Here is a 20,034-nt window from a genome sequence, read left to right as displayed (position 1 = left end):
CTTTTAATACCATTTCTGACACTATCTTACTCACTAAACTATCCACCCTCCACATTTCTCCCCCTACCCTACAATGGTACAACAGCTATCTCTCCAATAGGCAGCAATCCACCAAATGGCAACAGTCTTACTCTCCCTTCCATAATACTTCCACAGGGGTACCCCATGGCTCCATACTTGGTCCTCTCTTATTTAGCATCTTTATTAACAACTTTCACACCCCTGTCCCACAATGCTCAGTAATCCAGTATGCTGATGACTCTGCAATAATATGCACTGCAAATTCCAGCTCTGAACTCCAGCAAATTACCCAGAATTCCCTCACATCTAGTGAATGTTGGATGCTTAACAATCATCTTGTCCTAAATCCAAAAAAAAAAAAAAACTAAACTAGTAATTTTTACTCCTAGGAAAACCACTCCATTTGATAAAAAAAACTCTTCACTATACAAGCCCAAGACAATACCACTTTAGAAGTTGTGCCACACACTAAATTACTAGGCATTATTATAGATGAAAACCTTAACTTTGAACTACACATAAACAATAACATCAAAAAAATACACCAAAAGCTTGGTATGCTCTACAGGCACCAACACTTTCTTAGCCCCTCTACTGGACAAACCCTTGCAACTACCTTTTAATTACCCTCTCTCCTTTATGGTGCCCCTCTCCTCACTAATATCTGAAATTCTACAAAATCCAAACTTGCTATGTGTTACAACAGAATAGCAAAATTTGTCACCAAGGCCACATTCTCATCCCACCACTGTAAGTCACTGAAACAATTAGGGTGACTGGAACTCCCCCACCATCTCTCATTCACCATCTCTCATTCACCCAACTAACTACTGTGCACAAAATAATCTACAGACCCACAGACTGTCCTGCTCTCTCAACTCTACTTGCCAAATACCATTCCAGCAGGCATCTAAGATCTGAAAATCATTTACTTCTAAAAGTAGATAAGCCCACCTTACCTGCTGATCATATCCTCTATGCCTTCACCATTGCCAAACTATGGAACTTACTTCCGCCTTCTATAAGAAACACAGGCAGCACCACCACCTTCAAAGAAATGCTGAAAAATCATCTCAAATCTTCCTGGCTATGTTACTGCTCTATAACCTAACCTATTCACTCTCCTTATATGATTACTAAACCATGTCTTTTGCTACTAGTAACTGATGATATTTTCTCCATATTTATTTTTATCTTCACTTGTTGATACTGGTACAATAATACTAATCTCTGTTTATACCACTCTGATTGAATTCATTGAATTCTGCTTTAATGTATATTTTCTGTATATATTACTGTAATCAAACAAACTAGAGTCCTGCTTTTATGCATATATTATGTATATGTTACTGTATATACTATCTGTAATACTGTTTCTGCTTCTGTACTATTTAATGTTTATATTTTTTCTGTATCCCGTTGGAGACTTTCTCCCCGGGCCTCCACTGAAAATGGGCTCTTTTAGGCCCAGTGGACTTATCCCGGTAAACAAATGCATTAAATAAATAAATAAATAAATAATCATTGCAGGTAGATAGCCCATAAGTGCATGTCAGCTGTTCTACAGGGGGATACACACACACACACACACACACACACACACACACACACACACACACACACACACACACACACGCACACACACACACACACACACACACACACACTCACACACACACACACACACACACACACACACACACACACACACACACACACACACACACACACACACCAAGTGGCCTGGATTGAGATTAGAACCCCTACCTATCTAGTCTTATTCACTATAGATAACAGTACTTATCACGTGTCACAGCTTTAGTCTGTTGTATATGTGATTGCAGGCACAGTACTTGTGCATTACACAAATTAGGCTTGTGTTGAGCAGCATCTGAGGCCTGCAGAGGGATATTGTTTCATACTGTTATCTGCATCTAGTATCCTAGCAGTGGATAACTGTTATTATCCTTGCTATGTGTGTACAGTTACTGGTATGGCCATATGTGGCTGCTTGCATTTAGATAGGAAAACCTATGGGCTGGTGCCCTGTCCATGCATGAGTTGACAGCATTATACATTACACCACCTGCTCACGTGTCTCTCTACATGGTGACATCCTGCAGGCACAGGAGTCTGTAGGTAAGTGGATTATTTACTGCTGTGCTCTGAGTTTGGATCCTTTGAGCAACAGTATGGATGTGTGATAGTGCAGATTTACTCATCATTATTGGGGTATGTAGGACAATACAGACATCCACACACATTTATGTAATTAACAGGGGTGTATATATAAACATAGCTGTGTATCTATATGATATGTATATGTGTCATGTAGATATTTATTTGTTTATTTTACATTTGTTGACCGGGTTTGTCTGGCTGAGCTAGTGGCTCATTTTCAGCAGAGACCTGGGGAGAAAAGCTCCATAGTGAGATAAAATTATACAACAGATACACAAACTTAAAAATACATTTCAGTTACATACACATAAAAAATAATTATGCATTCAGGAGTACACAAAAAGTTTCATGGAATATATGGGGAGATTCTATGTATCATTGTTATATATATATAACTTTATATATCTGTATATATCTATTTGACACTACATAGTGATATATATACTATGTATGTGAAAGAGAGATAGTGACAGACAGATATGTGTACACATATGTCTGTATGTATAGACATATCTGTATATAACAGGTCATTGTGATGAACTTGCAACAGAATTGCACTCATTTTGACTGTGTTTAGGCATGCCCAGTGTGACTGTCAATACTTATAAAGTAACTCCAGGCCACACCTACCTGTACTCCAGTCTGGAATTATGTGTGTTACAGACCATACCTCTCAACTGTCCAGAGTTTTGCAAAATGTCCAGAGTTTTGGTTGGCTCATATGTTTGGTCTGTTCCTCATAAAATGTGTAGTTTTCTGGCAAATTACTTGGATGAACTGTGGACTGAAGTCATTAAATAATGACATGCAATGTTTCTGACTTCAAATCCTTCAGAAAAATGTCTGTTGAAACAAACCCTGTTATTCTAACAACTCTTTAAGTTTATGAGAGCAGTATTTAAAATCTGCCCTTATTTGTGGGCCTTTATCACCATTTTGTCAGGCTTTGCCCAGATTTATTGCACTATGAGATTGAGACGTGTTGCAGACATTGACATCTGTGCCTGTTTCTGCAGTACTGCACTTCACTCAAAATGTACATAGCATTCCCCAGCTGTCTGCTGTACTTATTATGTGACTGAGGTATAATGTTGAACCACACACAGAATGACTGTATGTGAAAACACCGACATAATAATACCTCACGTGCAAAAGATATGAATACTTCCAGATTAGAACCATCAGCACTATCAGCCATGCTAACTTCCCTAATCCACTGAACCACATAGGCTACGAGACAGAGAGGAGTAATTTGTCACACATTCAATAGCATAAATATGTATGTTATTTCTACTTTATGTGGGACATACAATGTGTGTTGAGTACTATGTTACAGTCCTGAGGTTGTCTGGTCTGCTGATATACCATTGCTGACTTATTGTTAATACAGTCATATAGGAACACGGCTGTGATGGGAATGGGGCAACAACAGCACATGATCTGCTGGGATAAATAGTAGTGCAAATATCATATGAACCCACTATTTAACAACTCCCTTAACTGATGTAGTGAATATTCCAACCATGAGGCCTAGTGAGTATTAGGAGACACATACTATTGGACTGGGTATCTGTAGTCGCATGTGGATGTTACAGCTGTCCAAATAGCCCACTATACTTCCTTGCATAAATGCAGCAGATCCATAATACAATACCATATTATATTAATCCTGACAAGTAGTGTGTAGGATAGAGGCGTACCTTGTGAATGCAGCAGTTGACAGAAAGTACAGTTCTGTACACTTACCATAAATGTAGATGTTCAAGTGTGTTCACTGTTGCAGCCATTACCTGTGGGGTTATCCCTGCTGTTGTAGCCCTCAGCTGGCCCAAATACCAGAGTCAATGTTTTTGTGCGCCGGCTGCTGTCGCTTGTAGTCTGATGTCAGGTCGTCAGTACTATAAAGCAATGCAGTCGACGTCATTACATCAGTTTGCCCTAACTCATCAGAAGCACAAGGGGAAAGAGAGTAGTGGTCCTGGTAGCTAACGGCCACCTTGGGAAGCATGTGTCCCACTAGGGGAAGATGTGAAATGGGCGATGGAGGGAGGAAAACTAAGACTGCAACAGTGAATACACTTGAACATCTACATTTATGGTAAGTGTACATAACAGTACTATCATCTTCGTGTTTTACTGTTGCAGTCATCACCTGTGGGAGGATTCCCAAAGCTGAGGTAAAGGGTGGAAGGATAGGTTGAGTCCTAGGTATGGGTCAGGAGGCCCTGTAGAATTGCAGAGGCAAACCTTGCCCTAGACTTAGAAAAGAGAGGTAGGTGGTAATACTTTGTAAAGGTAGACCAGGTGGCCACTTCCAATATGTCCCTGTTATGTACTCCTCTAAGGAAGGCAGTGGAAGTAGAGGTTGCTCTAGTGGAGTGGGTACGGATCGACTTAGGGATCGTTTTCCATGTAGTCTGTAGCAAAAATGGATACAGTGTGAAATCCATTTGGAAATGGTTTGTTTGAAGATGGGCTCCCCCTCTGACATTGGGGCAAAGGTTACAAAAAGCTGGTCAGTTTTTCTGAATGGCTTAGTGCGGTCCAGATAGTATCTGAGTTATCTGTGTACATCTAGTGAGTGCAGAATTTGTTCCCCATTGTTTTGAGGGTTGGGAAAAAAGGTGTATGGTCTGGTTAAGGGTCACATCAGATACCACCTTGGGAATAAAGGAGGGATTAATCCTCAGGGAGACTCTGTCTGCATGGAAAATTATGAAGGGCTTGACAGCCATGAGAGCTTGAAGTTCTGAGACCCTTCTGGCTGAGGTGAAAGCTAGTAGGAAGGCAGTCTTCCAGGAGAGGTATTTCAGTTTTGTTGAAGCGGCAGGTTTGAAAGGAGGTAAGGTTAGTTGCTCTAACACATACTTCAGGTTCCAGGGTGGAGTAGGAGGTCTTCTGGGAGGCCTGATATTAGAAGCCCCTCTGAGGAATTGCTTAATCAAAGGATGAGAGAAGAGGTGTGGGTCTGTATCATAATGGGCAGAGATGGCTGAGGCATGGATTTTAATAGAGGAGAAGAAGAGGCCACTATTGAGCAACTCTGCTGAGTAATCCAGGGTGAGAGTGATGGAAGGTTGTGAGAAACTGCCTCCTTTTGATTGTTTCCAGGAGGAGAATCTTTTCCATTTTCCTGCATAGGATTTGCTTGTGCTGGGCCTCCTGGCCTCTGTGATGATGTCCAGGACCTGTTTGCTTAATAGTGACTTCTTGTTAGTTTTTAGTGTATGAGCCATGCTGAAAGTTTGAGAGTCTATAGGTCTATGTGCAGTACCTTCCCTCTCTCCTGGGTCAAGAGGTCTGGCCTTAGGGGAAGCAGCTTCAGGGGCTGTAAAGTCAGACTATGTAAGTAAGGGGTACCAATGCTGTCTGGGCCAATCTGGAGTGATGAGGATGGCCTTTGGTCTCTCCTCTCTTATTTTGATCAGAACCTTGGGAATAAGGGGTAGAGGAGGGAATGCATACACAAAGAGGGAGCTCCAGGGGAAGGTGAAGGCATCCACTTTCCATTTTAGGAGGTGATACTCCCTAGTACAAAACTTGTGCAGCTGGTGGTTGACGTGCAAGGCAAAGAGGTCCACCTCTGGGGTCCCCCACTCCTGGGTGATTTGCAAAAAAATTTCTCTGTGGAGCTACCATTTGTGGGGGTCCAGTAAGTTTCTTCTTAGGTGGTCTGCCAGTGTGTTTATGATCCCTGGTAAGTACTGGGCAATTAGGTGTAGACCCATGGAGGTGGTTGTAAGCCACAGACTCATGGCTAACCTGCAAAGGGGGTAATATCAGGTGCTCCCCTGCCTGTTGATGTACCATATTACTGTGGTGTTGTCTGCTTTTATAAGGAGGACCCCTGGCCTGAGACAGGGTTGTTAGGAAGTAAGAGCATTTTACACTGCTATCATTTCTTTCTGGTTGATGTGCAAGTGAAGTTGCTGGGCATTCCAAAGACCTTGGGTACACCTGCCTGCTAGGTGAGCACCCCAAGCTATGTCTGAGGCATCGGTGGTGATGGACTGGCCAAAAGGGTGGAGGATGAAGGGAATACCCTTGTTCTTGGCACAGGCCTCTGCCCACAAGAGAAATTCATCCCTTATGCAAGGGATCAGTGGGGGAGTGGTCTCTAGGGACTGAGAGTGCTGACACCAAAGGTTCTTTAAGTACCACTGAAGCTTACTCATGTGAAGCCTGGTGAGAGGGATGAGAAGGATGCAAGATGCCATGTATCCCAGGGCTTGCAGGAACTCCCTTGCAGTGAGGTGACTTCTGGAAGCCAACTGGGTGAAGTATAGAGGCAGGAAGCTCAACGTTTCTGGTGATAGGAAGGCCATTAGAGTTGCTGTGTCTAGCACAGCTCCCAGAAAAACAATTTTCCTGGTGGGGTTTTACTTTGATTTTTTCTCATTGATGGTGAACCCTAGGGAAGTTAGGAATTTTGTGACAAAGAGAAGATCCTGGAGAAACTTTTCTTTGCTGTTTGCCTGAATGAGGCAGTCATTCATGTAAGGGTAAATCTGTATATTTCTCTGTCTGCAGAATGCTATAGCCAGGGCCAAGCATTTGGTGAATACTCTGGGAGCAGTAGATAAGGCAAAGGGCAGTGCTGTGAACTGAAAGTGCTGATTGCCTGATCTGAAGTGTAGGAATTTTCTGCATGATTCCCTGATGGGGATGTGGAGATAGGCATCTTGTAGGTCTAGTGTCACCGGCCAGGCATTTTATGTGAGCATAGGCAGGAGCTGCTGCAAGGTTAGCATTTTGAATCTGGGAACCACCAAGGAGGTGCTCAGTTTGAATAGATCCAGGATGGGATGTCAAGTGCCCTCTTTTCTGGGTACAGTGAATTGTCTGGAGTAAAAACTTTTCTTTTTCCTGTTTGATCCAGAGGGACAGGTTCTACTTCTGCCTGGGATATTAGTGGTTTGACCTGTTTTAATGCCTCTGCCCACTGGTTTGGGGGAAGTGTGGGTACCCTCTTGGATTTGGGAGTTTGCTGAAGGAGAATCTGTATCCCTGGGAAATTATTTTTAATACCCATTGGTCCTTGGTTATAGAGACCCAAATGTCCTTGAAGAGGGTGAGCCTTCCTCCTAGTTCTAGATGAGTGAAAGGAGGGCGGGGGGGGGGGTCATTGTGAGTGCTTACCATAGAAGCTTGGTGTAGAACTCCCTGCCTTAGAGGCAGAAGTGGTCCATTGGTTGCTTCTTTGCTGGCCCTGGGATAGGGGCCTGGATGTCCTGTCCCTGCGTGGCTTACTTTGGCCCTGTCTGCTGGGTGCAGGGAAGGCCCAGTGCTTACAGGGGAAGTTGCTGCTGAATCTGGGTGGTTGAACTTGAAAGAAATCTTTTACTGTTTGCATAGATTTTGCTTTGTCTTCCATCTTTTTAAGCACCTCTTCTGCTTTATCCCAAACAGACATTCCTTATCTAAGGGTGCATCAATAAGTTTAGACCTGACATGATCCGGCACAGTTTGTTCCTTCAGCCATGCACGTCTTCTAATAACAGATCCTGTCACTGCTGCCCTGCTAGAGGCTTCTGGGGCATCATATCCACATTGCAATGAATGCTTGGCCACTTGACAAGCAGAGTGTAGTAATTCTGCCAGCTCTTTTGAGTTGGCACCATCAGAAGAGGTAGCAATCTTCTGTTTTAATTGTTCCAAAGTGTATTGTTGATATTTTAACATATGGAACTGACGTTTGAGTGCTCTGATAGCTAAGGTTGCAGAGGTGTATACTTTCTTACCCCATCTGTCCAGAGCTCTGGAGTCTTTGTCCAAAGGAAGAGGATTCTTGCCAGAACTAGTCTTAGCTCCTTTGGGTCCCTGTGTAATGACCTCAGGGTCTGCAGCAGGGTTTCTGTACAGGTATTTGTAATAATCCGGTACTCTGTAGAACCTGTCAGGTTTAGCTGGAGCAGGAGGCAGGGTATCAGGGGCTAAACTGGATTCAAGGAAAACATCATACACCACTTCTAGAATAGGTGAGATGGCAAGGGGTCTGTGCTGGGGCTGGTCCAAAAACTCTCTAAGTTGTTTCTTTGACTGTGGGTAGTACTGAGATTCCTATTGAAAATGTTCCCTGAGGGAGTGAAGGGTTTCCCCGAAGGGGAGGTCCTCTGGAGGGGAGACAGAAGGGATGGATTCCTCTGCATCTGAGTCCTCATAAATAGTTAAGGGCTGTTGTTCCTCTTCAAAGGCAGAATAATCAGATTCCTCAGACTCTTGGTCTGTCATAATTTCTGGAGAAGGAAGCCTTTTCATTTTTGGAGTGGGGGCTTGAGTACCTTGGAAAAGGGAGATGAGATCCTCCGCCATTTTGAGCATTTGAGCTTGGGCTAGGGGAGCAGTAGCAAGATGGTGGCTAGAAGCAGATTTCCTAGGAGTGGCCTGGCTTTGAGGCCTGAGAGAATCCGACGGTCTATGAGAAACAGTAGTCAGAAGAGAACACATCATTTTTTTGTCTAGAATCGGTAGTGCAAATGGACTCCTCAGAAGCTGGTGCCTGTGTTGTGGCTCCATACCCAACCAAGGCAGAGACAGCCAAAGGTTCGAAAGAAGAAGTGGATTTCTTTGTTATACTGGTCTCCGAAAGGGTCTTGGTAGAGGCCTGGATAGAAAGTGAGTCAGGCATCAGGGATTGCGAAAGCACCTCCCTGAATTCCATAGAACTGACGGCTTGCTTAGTGGTAGCATTGTCGGGAGGCTTAGCCTTGTGTGGCCTGCCTCTATCTTTACATTTTTTCAGAATGTCGGCAGATTGTTGGCTGATGGACACCATATTGGAATTCAAAGACAGAATACGAAAATAAATGTCTACAAAAAGAGCTCTACAACAAATGGTTCTCGCATTAAAGTGGGCACAAAACTGGCAACAAAGGACATCATGGCCTGGGCCTAAACAAGTGATGCAGTAAGAATGAAAGTCTCAGTGTGGGATCTGCTTTCCACAGGCGAGACAACTGTTAACTTTTTCAGATATCGGTTAGCGCAAGAAAAAAGGGTCCCCAACGGGGTACTTAGCTTTAGATGTTTTCTGCTGAAATCCAACTTCTGGTAGTGACTGACCAGCACTCATGCAAACTGCTTCTGCTACGGGCTCCACAGCAAGAGAGACTGATGATATCGGCTGCCTTGTTTACAGTACTGATGAACTGATGTCAGACTACAGGTGACAGCACCTGGCACACAAAAACAGTGACTCTGGTATTTGGGCCGGCTGAGGGCCACCACAGCAGGGATAACTCCACAGGCAATGCTGCAACAGTGAAACACAAAGAACATCTGTAAGTCACGGCTGACTCTGTGTGATGCTAGCAGTACACAGCCAATGCATGGATAGGTATAGGTTGTGTGGGTTGCCTGGCATCAAGAATTTTATATATGTATGTGAGTAGGAGTAAGGTGTCAGTCCCTAGACCCCTAGGTTGTCAGTGAATGTGCTATGTGTTGTCTCTTAGCTAGAGCCAAGGCATACTGGGCACACCTACATCCGCCTACAGGGACATCATTGGGGTTCCTCATCTGAGTCCTCCTTTGAGTGTGGCTGTAGTGGCCTAGGCAGTGGTGGGGGGCTGAGTATCCCTTCTTTTTGCTGAGCCTGCTGCAGCTGTTTCCACAGGATCATATTGTTCAGCATGGCACATACTGTGAATATCTGTGCACATGCGGCTGGAGTGTACAGCAGGGCTCCACCAGATGTATCTAGGCACCAGAACCATGACTTCAGAAGCCCAACCACATGCACTGTGATGTTCCTAGTTTCTGTGTGCGCCTCATTATGGCATTCTTCCATGGGTGTGTGTGCATTTCTGATGGGTGTTATCATCCATGGTTCCAGTACATAGCCAGCACCCCCTAGTAAATGGTGGTGTGGATGTCCCCTCTAGTAAACATCTGGTACAGCTGTGATGCATGCCAGATATGGGAGTTGTGAGAAATGCCAGAGTTGCCAGCGCACACATTTATGATAATGCCCTGAGCATTTCACATGACCTAGTGGTTGATGGAGTGGTACCCCTTGTGGTTAATGTAGATTATACCCTCCTCAACGGGTGGTGACTTGATGTGTACCTGAGTGCAATCTATGGCACCCAGTGCCTTAGGGGAGTGTGCTAGATGGTAGAAGTGTTGCATATTGCTGGCCCTCACCTCAGGTGTGAGGGGAAAGGAATTGTACTCACTGACATGTGGTAGCATGGCATCCAGGAACTGGTGGAGTACCCTGGATGCTGATGCCTGTGAGACCCCCTTTATGTCCCCAGTTGGTCTTTGCAAGGTACCTGTAGCTAGTATTCTAAGGGCTGCACATATCTATCTTTCCACTGGGATGGGTTCCCCTCTGTTGGCTCTGGGTCTGAACTGAGAGTGGCAGAGCTCAGTGAGTTCTTGTAATATGTCCCTGTCCACCCTGTAGTGCTCTACAATCTCCAGCTCAGGTAGCTTCTGGAAGGTTACCTTGGGCCTGAACACACTTCGTCTTCTCTGTCTAGGCCTATTGTCAACAGCAACAGCAGCACTGACTTTAGCATCTAGCACACACAGCTGTAGTAGACCTGCAGCAGCCCCTAGCATTCTTTCAGTTAAAATTCCCAAGTCTGTACTCCAATGGTACAGAGTATGGGGGAAAATTCAGATTATAGGGTGCATAAATACTTTATAGTGCCCTGCTGTAGGTGCTGACTGTGTGATTGGCTACCTAAGATGCACTGCACCTACCTAATATATCATTAACATAATTTAATGACCCTAGTTTAAAGTAAACAGGGGTCAAAACTAATTAATATGTCAGTGGCTTTTAGACACATTCAGCACTTTGGCGCACCATGCAGACACATGCCCCATAGGTAAACAAAGCTTAGTAATCGGTGCACACCCCCCCCCCCCAAAAGGACATGCTCAGCACAGTGGCACACCACAAAGACACAGTGAAACATGTGCCCTTTAAGTAAACAAAGCTTAGAAATTAGTGCAACCCCCCCCCCCAAAAAAGCAAACATTCAGCATGATGGTGCACCATGCAAACAGGTGCAGCTAAGCTGAAATAACCTTAGAGGTTATTGAATACGCACTCTCCTGATATCAGCTACCTTCTCTGTAAACACCAACATAGTTCTCTGCCTACACAGAGGGGATATGTGGGCGCGATTACCCCTTTATGCTATTCAGTAACTCCACCTCATTTGCAAAGGATCCATGCTCACAACCTGGAAACTACAGCCTTCAAAGCCCTATCATGTTAGCTATAGTACCAATGCACCATTGCAGACACTCCATGCAGGGTCATGTTATACATTTATGTTACATAATACTGATGTTTTTTTTTCCAGTTTTTTTGTTTTGTTTTGTTTTTTACAAAGGATGTTTGCGCACTGCACCCTACTGCGCAAACATGCCCAGATTATAAAAAAAAAATAAAATTGTAAAATTGTAAAATAGAAACATATTTTAATTATTGCTCTTATAAAATTATAAAGTTGCTTAAGTAAAGGAGTTATGTTAGCATGAATTTTATGAAGAAAATAAAAGCCTGAAGCTCAATTGTATATCATTATTTAATAATTTCAATCTCCAATGATTGTCAAGCAAATGATTTAGGAGTAAAGTACCAAAAAACAAAGTAAATACCTCATTATTTTTACATGTTATATTTTGGATGTAAAATGCTTCCTCCAGCACCATTAACATATACTACAGCAAGTTTGAAACATTAGGTGGAGGAACTATTTTACATCAAAAATATACTAAAAAAATATAGTAAAAATATATATATATAAGAAAGTAAAATACAACAATTTTACAGAGCGCCCATTTTCTAAATGCAATAATGCCCTCATGCCCTCCAGGGTGTGTGTTAATGTGTGATAATGCCCTTCCAGGGCCTGCAGCGTCAGGCTTCATAACACCATTGGGCGGGCATTAATTACATAATAACACACAGCCTGTTGGGCATTATTGCTTGCTTATATTAACCATAATGATTGTTTAACTACTTTTTGAGCATACCTTTATTCAAGATAAAGACAATCAACTTTTTAAGGGCCTCAGGAAAATCATTTTTGGTAAACACTCCAGTGGTCAGAACAGTGAATTCTTTATTTTTCTTGTTTAACAAGATAAAATCATTCATTGATACCAGCTCATCCTGAATAGTGAAATATCTGAAAAAAAACTGCAATAAGCTTTCTTTGACATGTGCTAAATGTGCCTGTGACAAAAGTAATTTTAACTGTTGCTCTTTAGAATAAGTTGTAGCTATAACTAAGAGGCAAACATAACTGAACGGCAGGCCTAACATCTGAAATTAAATACGTTTTTCATATTCTGAAAGGGTTGCTCACCTCACAGAAATCCTATTTCTTGAGCTATGAAATAACACAAAAATATAAAACAAGAGTCACTGGCAAATTTGTTTTCATATTGTTGATATTGTTTTAATACATCTAGATAATGTGTGAGTGTATGTGTGTTTGTTTGGTGTGTGTGTATCTGTGTGTATGTGTGTGAGTGAGAGAGAAAGAGACAGAGAGGAAGAAAGAGAATGTAGACTTAAGGCTACTTTTTTGCAGTACAGTACATTTTGATCAACTCTGCTACTTTAAAAGGTCAGTTATATGGATGCAACTGGCATACCAAATGAATTAGAAATGAGAAGTGACCATGGCAGAGATGCTGGTATAGGAGAAAAATGAGCAACTTATCTACTTCAAGGAAGGGAGGAAGGATCTAAGTCTTCTGCTCTTCTGACACCAGGTGGAGGCCACTTATAAATTCAGAAATAAAAGACCAAGAGGTGCATAATATGTGATGAACATGGTATAATTTAGGTGGATTTTGGTGTAGACATTGCAGGCCACTTTTTGGCAGCACTCAAAACAACCTTACAACAGGATGTGACTTTACTAAAGGATGATGATGACCCATGATCTCCGACTCTTACCTCAAAAGATGCTGTGCAATGTGGGGGGGGGGGGCAAATGGATCAGTAGTGGATGAGATACAATGGTCACATGATACATTTCATGTACAAGTTCAGATCTTTGATGTGTTTAAAAACATAGCTATATGTAGTGACATCTACTGCAGCATATTTGATGAGAGATAGTAATTTTGTACACCATTTACTGTACACCCTAACAGTTTAATGGAATTCATACTGTCAGGTATTTAGCATAATACTCAGATAAGAGCAGTTTACTGTCAAGCTAGCATAATTTTATAGTAACAGAGAACTTAACATTTTTATATTGTGAAGCTAAAAATGTTGCCAACTAGTCTGTAAGTATTCTCTAAATAACTGTTTGGATAGCAATTTTAAGATGTACGCCAGTCAGTTTTTTCTGCACATTTATATCCTGACTTGATCTACATGCATGCAATGATGCTTATCTGAATTGAACATTTCTGAATTCACTGAAGATTATGAGTAAGCAAAGAGCTACCTGTGAAAATGCTGTTTGAACATTCTGTACACGAAGCCCTTATTTTCTGGTTTTAAAAGGTGATGGATTTATTTATCAAAATTCATTATTTTTAGTTTAAAATATAAAAAAATGAGCTCCACTTCAAAATGCATCCTGTGTGCATAGCTCACTACATACTGGAATCATGCCATTGTGTTTTGTGTTTTGATGACACATTTGTAGTGTAGACTGAGGTAAGGCACTTAGAGGCACAGTTTTTGACTGAACTGGAATGTCGCCAAGGATGCAACTTCCAGAATGACTAACGTATGCATTTCATTGCTACAGAATTCCTCTGAAGAGGAACAAGACACTAGCATCAATGACTAGGGCAAACCAATATAGCATTTAAGTGAGAACAAAAACAGTTTTGATCTTTTAACACCATTTATAGTCACAAAGAACTTTCCACATAAAATATATATTGGAATTATTCCTGGGAACAGAAAGGATTTGTTGTTGGCTCCAATGTATCAAAGAACTAAAAGTTTTAGATATGCAAGTAATAAAAACAAGGTACAAACTTCCACAACATGACTGGCTAACTTTACAGAGTATTCTGTCATATTCGCAAGATTTAAGTAGAATAATCAACAATTTTTCATTTAAAGAAATACCTAAATTTACGAAATACATATATGAAATCATATATAATGACTTTGACATGGGAAACTGTATTTCAAAATTTTACAAAATATTGATAAACTATAAAACAACACCCAAAACCTCATATTACAAATATATAGCAAAAAGACACTCAATACAGTTAACTGAAGATAATAAAACAAATATATTATTATTGATAAAATATACATCCTTTACACAATACTAGAAAGTTTTTAATTGGAAATGCTTGCACAGAGCATTCTTAACCCCAGATAGAATCAGTAAAAGTAGTTATTCCATAAAAGGAATATGTTGGAGATGTGAGCAAGTACACAACTTAGATTGGGACCACGTTTTCTTTGATTGTATTAAAATTAAGCCATTTTGGAATAGTATTAATACGTTTCTACAAGGTTTATTTAATGAATCATTTTATTTAACTAAAGCTTTTCTATTATTAAATGTGAACGAAGGTCCTCATTTGAACAGGTCAAACATGTATCTAGTATGGACTATGCTTGCAATTTCAAGGAAGTGTATAACAAGCAGATGGAATACAAACACAATACCAACTTTGGAAGACTTCTACAACCTACTGAAGACCACAGCATTATTGGAAATTAAAATTAAAGAAGTAAGAATTTATCTAAGGCCATTTATCAACAACCCTTGGACAAAAGTCTTATCATTGATTGACACTATACAATAATTGATCAGACACTCTGATAATGGATTGGACATACTTATAAAGTAACTGTATACATTAAGATCTGTTATAGTGTCAAGCTAATGTAAATAGTGTACATAGTTATTTAAGATGTTATGTTTTATTTATTTATTTTACATTTGTTGACCGGGCTAGTCTAATTGGATATATGTCCATTTTCAATAGAGGCCCGAGGGGAAAAGCTCCGAGAAAAGAAACAGTTTATACAAAATGCAGAGAGATACCTATACATTCAAAATACAATTAGATAACTATACAATCATGTACAGTTGATTTTCAGCAGCAGTAAGCAAATAAGGTAACACTATGATGATAGATAACTATACATTCAAAAACAATTAGATAACTATACATTCATGTACAACTTGTTATTTCAGCAGCAGTAAGCAGAATAGGGTAGAGAATGTTTGAAAGTAATTGGTGGTTCACCATATCAAAGGCCTTGGAGAGGTCTATAAAGAGGGCTGAAGAGAGCAGGCTATTATTTCTATTTTTATTAATGCAGTCAGTAAAGGAGTGCAGTGGTAGTGCTGTGGAAAGGCCTGAAACTGTGTTGGCAGTCCACTAATAGGTTATTTTCAATGAGGTGATGAAGTAGTTGATGGTGAACACATCTCTCCATAACTTTTGCTAGGGGTGAGAGAAGGACTACAGGGTGGAAGTTTGCGAGTTCATTTGAGTTTCCTCCCTTATGCAAGGGGATGATATGTGAGATCTTCCAGAGAGATGGGATGTAGGATTCAGTAATGGATCTATTTAGAGTGTGAATGAGGGATGTGGGAACGGGCTGGAGATGAAAAGTTTGGGGTAGATTGGTTAGTGGAGGAGATTCTGAGGTGGTGGCAGGTGGTAAGGTGTCAGGTGGTAAGGTGTTAGCTAGGGATTGGACGGTTTCAGAGAAAAATTTATTAAAAGTGTCAGCAATTATGTTTAGAGGGCTTTGAGTTAGGTTAGAGGGGGTAGGAGATTTGGAGTGACCTGGATGCAGCAGTTTGTTGATTCCTGACCAGAACTTTTGTGGGTTTTGCTGCTGGGATTATTGGAGTTTGTGGTAGTATTTTTTTTTTTGTCAAGGACTGTAGCTCTTTTTGTGGAATTTCGAAGCTGTCTAAAGTTTAGGTGATCTATTGGGTTTTTTGATTTCCTCTTTCCACTTTCCTCCTTCCTATTTATGTACAAATACTATGGAATTTATTCAAATGTATTTGAAAAATAAAAAAAAAATTTGAGAAGAACAAAAAAAAGTAAAATCCTATGAATGAATGACAGTTCTCAGGATATATTTATGTCTTACAAGATAGGCATGGCACTAATTCACAGGAAGGAGCTGTTTTAGCACCTGAATTCACAACTAGTGTATGCTGCACATTACAAATACACTTAGCTTTATTTTTAAATGCACAGGATAAAGCTTGACTATTAGTTATTATACAATGCCTCCCCTAAAACGTGCACGCTGATTGGCCAGCTCAACCAGCGTGCCCGTTGTAAATCCCTCAATATACTAATGGAAAAAGGTCCGGTCGCCCGGACTTTTTCCGTTAGTATAAAACACTGTCTCGCTATGTTAAAAGAGTATACCGTAGCGCCACAGGTTTAAAAAAAGCAACGGAGATCTCCGTTGCTTTTTTTAAAGCTGTCTCACTATGTTAAACTCCTTTAACATAGCGACACAGTGTGTAAAAAGCAACGGAGATCTTGCGATCTCCGTTGCTTTTTTTTTTTAAAGCTGTCTCGCTATATTAAATGGGTTTAACATAGCGAGACAGCTTTAAAATAAGCAACGGAGATATCCGTTGCTTAGTTTAAAGCTGTCTCACTATGTTAAACCCATTTAACATAGCGAGACAGTTTTTTAAAAAAAAAATGTTGCTTTTTACTGTTTCGCTATGTTAAATGGGTTTAACATAGCGAGACAGCTTTACAATAAGCAACGGAGATCTCTGTTGCTTATTTTAAAGCTGTCTCGCTATGTTAAACCCATTTAACATAGCGAAACAGTAAAAAAAAGCAACGGAGATCTTGCATTCTCCGTTGCTTTTGCCCACAGCTCTGATGTACTGCGTAGGCATGCGCAGTACATCAGAACTGCCGCAGAAAACCAGACAGCTGCGGAAGGGCAGTAAAGAGGCATTATACAATGCCATTATTTAAGAAAAGTAATTATTTCTTTTCTTAAATAATGTCATTGTATAATAGCAATAACCCACGCCTGGGTGTGGGTAATGCTGGATTTACCCACGGTTGGCTTTGTTTGGTCCCTCGGGTGAAAACCACGCCAAACTGTGGGTAAATCCAGCATTACCCTCACCCAGGCGTAGGTTATTGCTATATTATACCATGATCCCCCCAAAACGTGCACGCTGATTGGCCAACGTGCCCGTTGTAAATTGAGTTATACTAATGGAAAAAGGTCCGGTTGCCCGGACTTTTTTCCATTAGTATAACTCTACTGTCTCGCTATGTTAAATGGGTTTAACATAGTGAGACAGCTTTAAAATAAGCAACGGAGATCTCCGTTGCTTATTTTAAAGCTGTCTCGCCATGTTAAACCCATTTAACATAGCGAACATGTTTAAAAACAGCGGAGAAAGCAAGATCTCCGTTGCTTTTAATCTCGCTATGTTAAATGAGTTTAACATGGCGAGACAGTTAAAATAAGCAACGGAGATGTCCGTTGCTTATTTTAAACTGTCTCGCCATGTTAAACTCATTTAACATAGCGTTATAAGAAAAACGGAGATCTTGCTTTCTCCCTTGCTTTTGCCCACTGCTCTGATGTACTGCGCAGGCGCGCAGTACATCAGAACTGCCGTGGATGCCAGGCATCTGCGGAAGGGCAGTAAACAGGCATTATACTATGCCATTATTTAAGAAAAGGAATAGTTTCTTTTCTTAAATAATGTCATGGTATAATAGCAATAACCCACACCTGGGTGTGGGTAATGCTAAATTTACCCATGGTTGGCTTTGTTTGGTCCCTCGGGCTTCGCCCTCGGGACCAAACCCCGCCAACCGTGGGTAAATTTAGCATTACCCACACCCAGGCGTGGGTTATTGCTATAATATGGACTTCTGGCCCAACAAAGATGTCATGATGTTATCAATGAATGTGCACATCCTAGGTAAAGGCCAGGAATGGTAAAACATCACAGATAACAGCAATGACTAAAGTTGTATTTAATTAAACTCTAGAACTTTAACAAAATAGATTAATGTTTGTCACAGAGATTAAATAAAGTGGAAATTGAATGTGAGCACTGCAGTCCATTTCACAGTTTTTGAACACAGCCTTCACTTACTTAACTCTGAAGCCAAACGGGTCTTGATCAGCACGTACCTGCTGTAGTTGTCCTACTGTGCAAATGAAAGATAGTGACAATGGCAGTCCTGATGTCATTATGTTAACTGTAACACTATGACTTACTCACCTAACAGACTGTTCTATTGAGGATTCAGCAGAGATCGAACTGATACATTCGCACTTACAAACCAGCTGCTGTACTGATTCTTGCACTCAGCAAAAACACTGGATACTATAGACACACTCAAAATGTCTAGCTGGAAAGCAGCAGCCTTCTATAGAACAGTTCAATGATAGGGACATTTTTTAGAACCAGGAGAAGGGAAGCAGAAGCAGAGACAGACACCACAATTCCATTATGTGCCTGCCCTTCACATGATCAAGTAGATGTTGAGAAATTAAGGTGTTTTTGAAAACAGTGACTCCTGAGTTACTTTGTAAAGCATATTGTTGTATAAATAATATTCTTTACAATGAAGCTCTTAAGGATGATATTATGGCTAATTCTGAATAAAGATTATTCTATGATGGAGACTGTCTGTGACAGTCTTTTGCGCAGTATTAGCTGCATTGTAACTAATGGTGACTTACTGGTAAGTTCTGTTTTCCACAGCGTGAGTCAGGGGAGCGGGCATAAGGCTTATCTTATTTAAATGTGCAGCACAGCCCCTCTTGGCAGATTCATCAGCAGCTCAGAAGAGAAGAAGCCCTAATTGCAGTCAACTGCAGTAACCGCTTGGGTGAGTATACCTTCAGGACCTCACCTTGCCCCCCCTACCCCGCTAGTTGACAGCTATCTTGCCTATTGTGAGTTTAATTTGGGTCAGGGGATTTCTTGTAAATTAAAAAAAAAAGTTTACAGATGATGCAGATTGTGGGTTTGGATAATTATAGGGGTAGCCTGCATGCTGCCTCTAGTACATTTTTGCAGGGTGGCTGGATTTTTGCCTCACATCTGTGGGCTGTTCGTTAAGGTCTGTGGTTCCCAGGCAGATCTGGGGATTGAAGCACTGGGTAGGGACATATACTGAGTTTCAACCTTCTTGTCTTTAGAAAATGTATACTAAAACAAGCCTGTAGTTCTAAGCTTTTGAGCAATGTTACAAGCTGTCCTTGTTTTGAGTTTTGGTCCCCCAGATGTTTGAGGCTTTGTCTATGTTTTCTTGCATTGATTGTTTACCAAGGTGTGTGAAATCTGGTAGTGGGTGCTGGTTACATTTTGTAGCACTAATGGAAGTATAAAAACATGATTTTTAACATTAAATGGGGCTATAATCTTAGGCACCAGTCTAGTATGTCATCATGAAGTAGCATATGTCCCACTGTCTAAAACTTCTTTTTTTGGTAGGTACTCCCTAAAGAAAACTGATTGAAATTATTGCAGCTTTGAATTACTGTGTATTGGCAACAATGGTACTCAACATATGTGGTTTACAGATATCATAACACAGCTTCACAAAATAAGCATAGATTACGCGGTGCATTTAATTACTCAATGTGTGTTTGTGTGTGTGTGTGTGTGTGTGTGTGTGTGCGTGTGTGTGTGTGTGTGTGTGTGTGTGTGTGTGTGTGTGTGTGTGTGTGTGTGTGTGTGTGTGCGTGCGTGACATTATTTCCTTTTTATTTGTGATTTCATATATGAGCAATGTGTGATGGCATAAATTTTAATAAGGCTAGAGACTGAAGCATCATGTCCATGACAATTCTTTCCATAGCCTTGCATATGAGTCTAGTCAGGC

The sequence above is a fragment of the Protopterus annectens genome, chromosome 1.part2, assembly GCF_019279795.1.
Source record: "Protopterus annectens isolate FY-2018-M chromosome 1.part2, PAN1.0, whole genome shotgun sequence".
In the NCBI taxonomy this organism is placed as follows: Eukaryota; Metazoa; Chordata; order Ceratodontiformes; family Protopteridae; genus Protopterus; species Protopterus annectens.
This window is presented reverse-complemented; position numbering follows the sequence as displayed.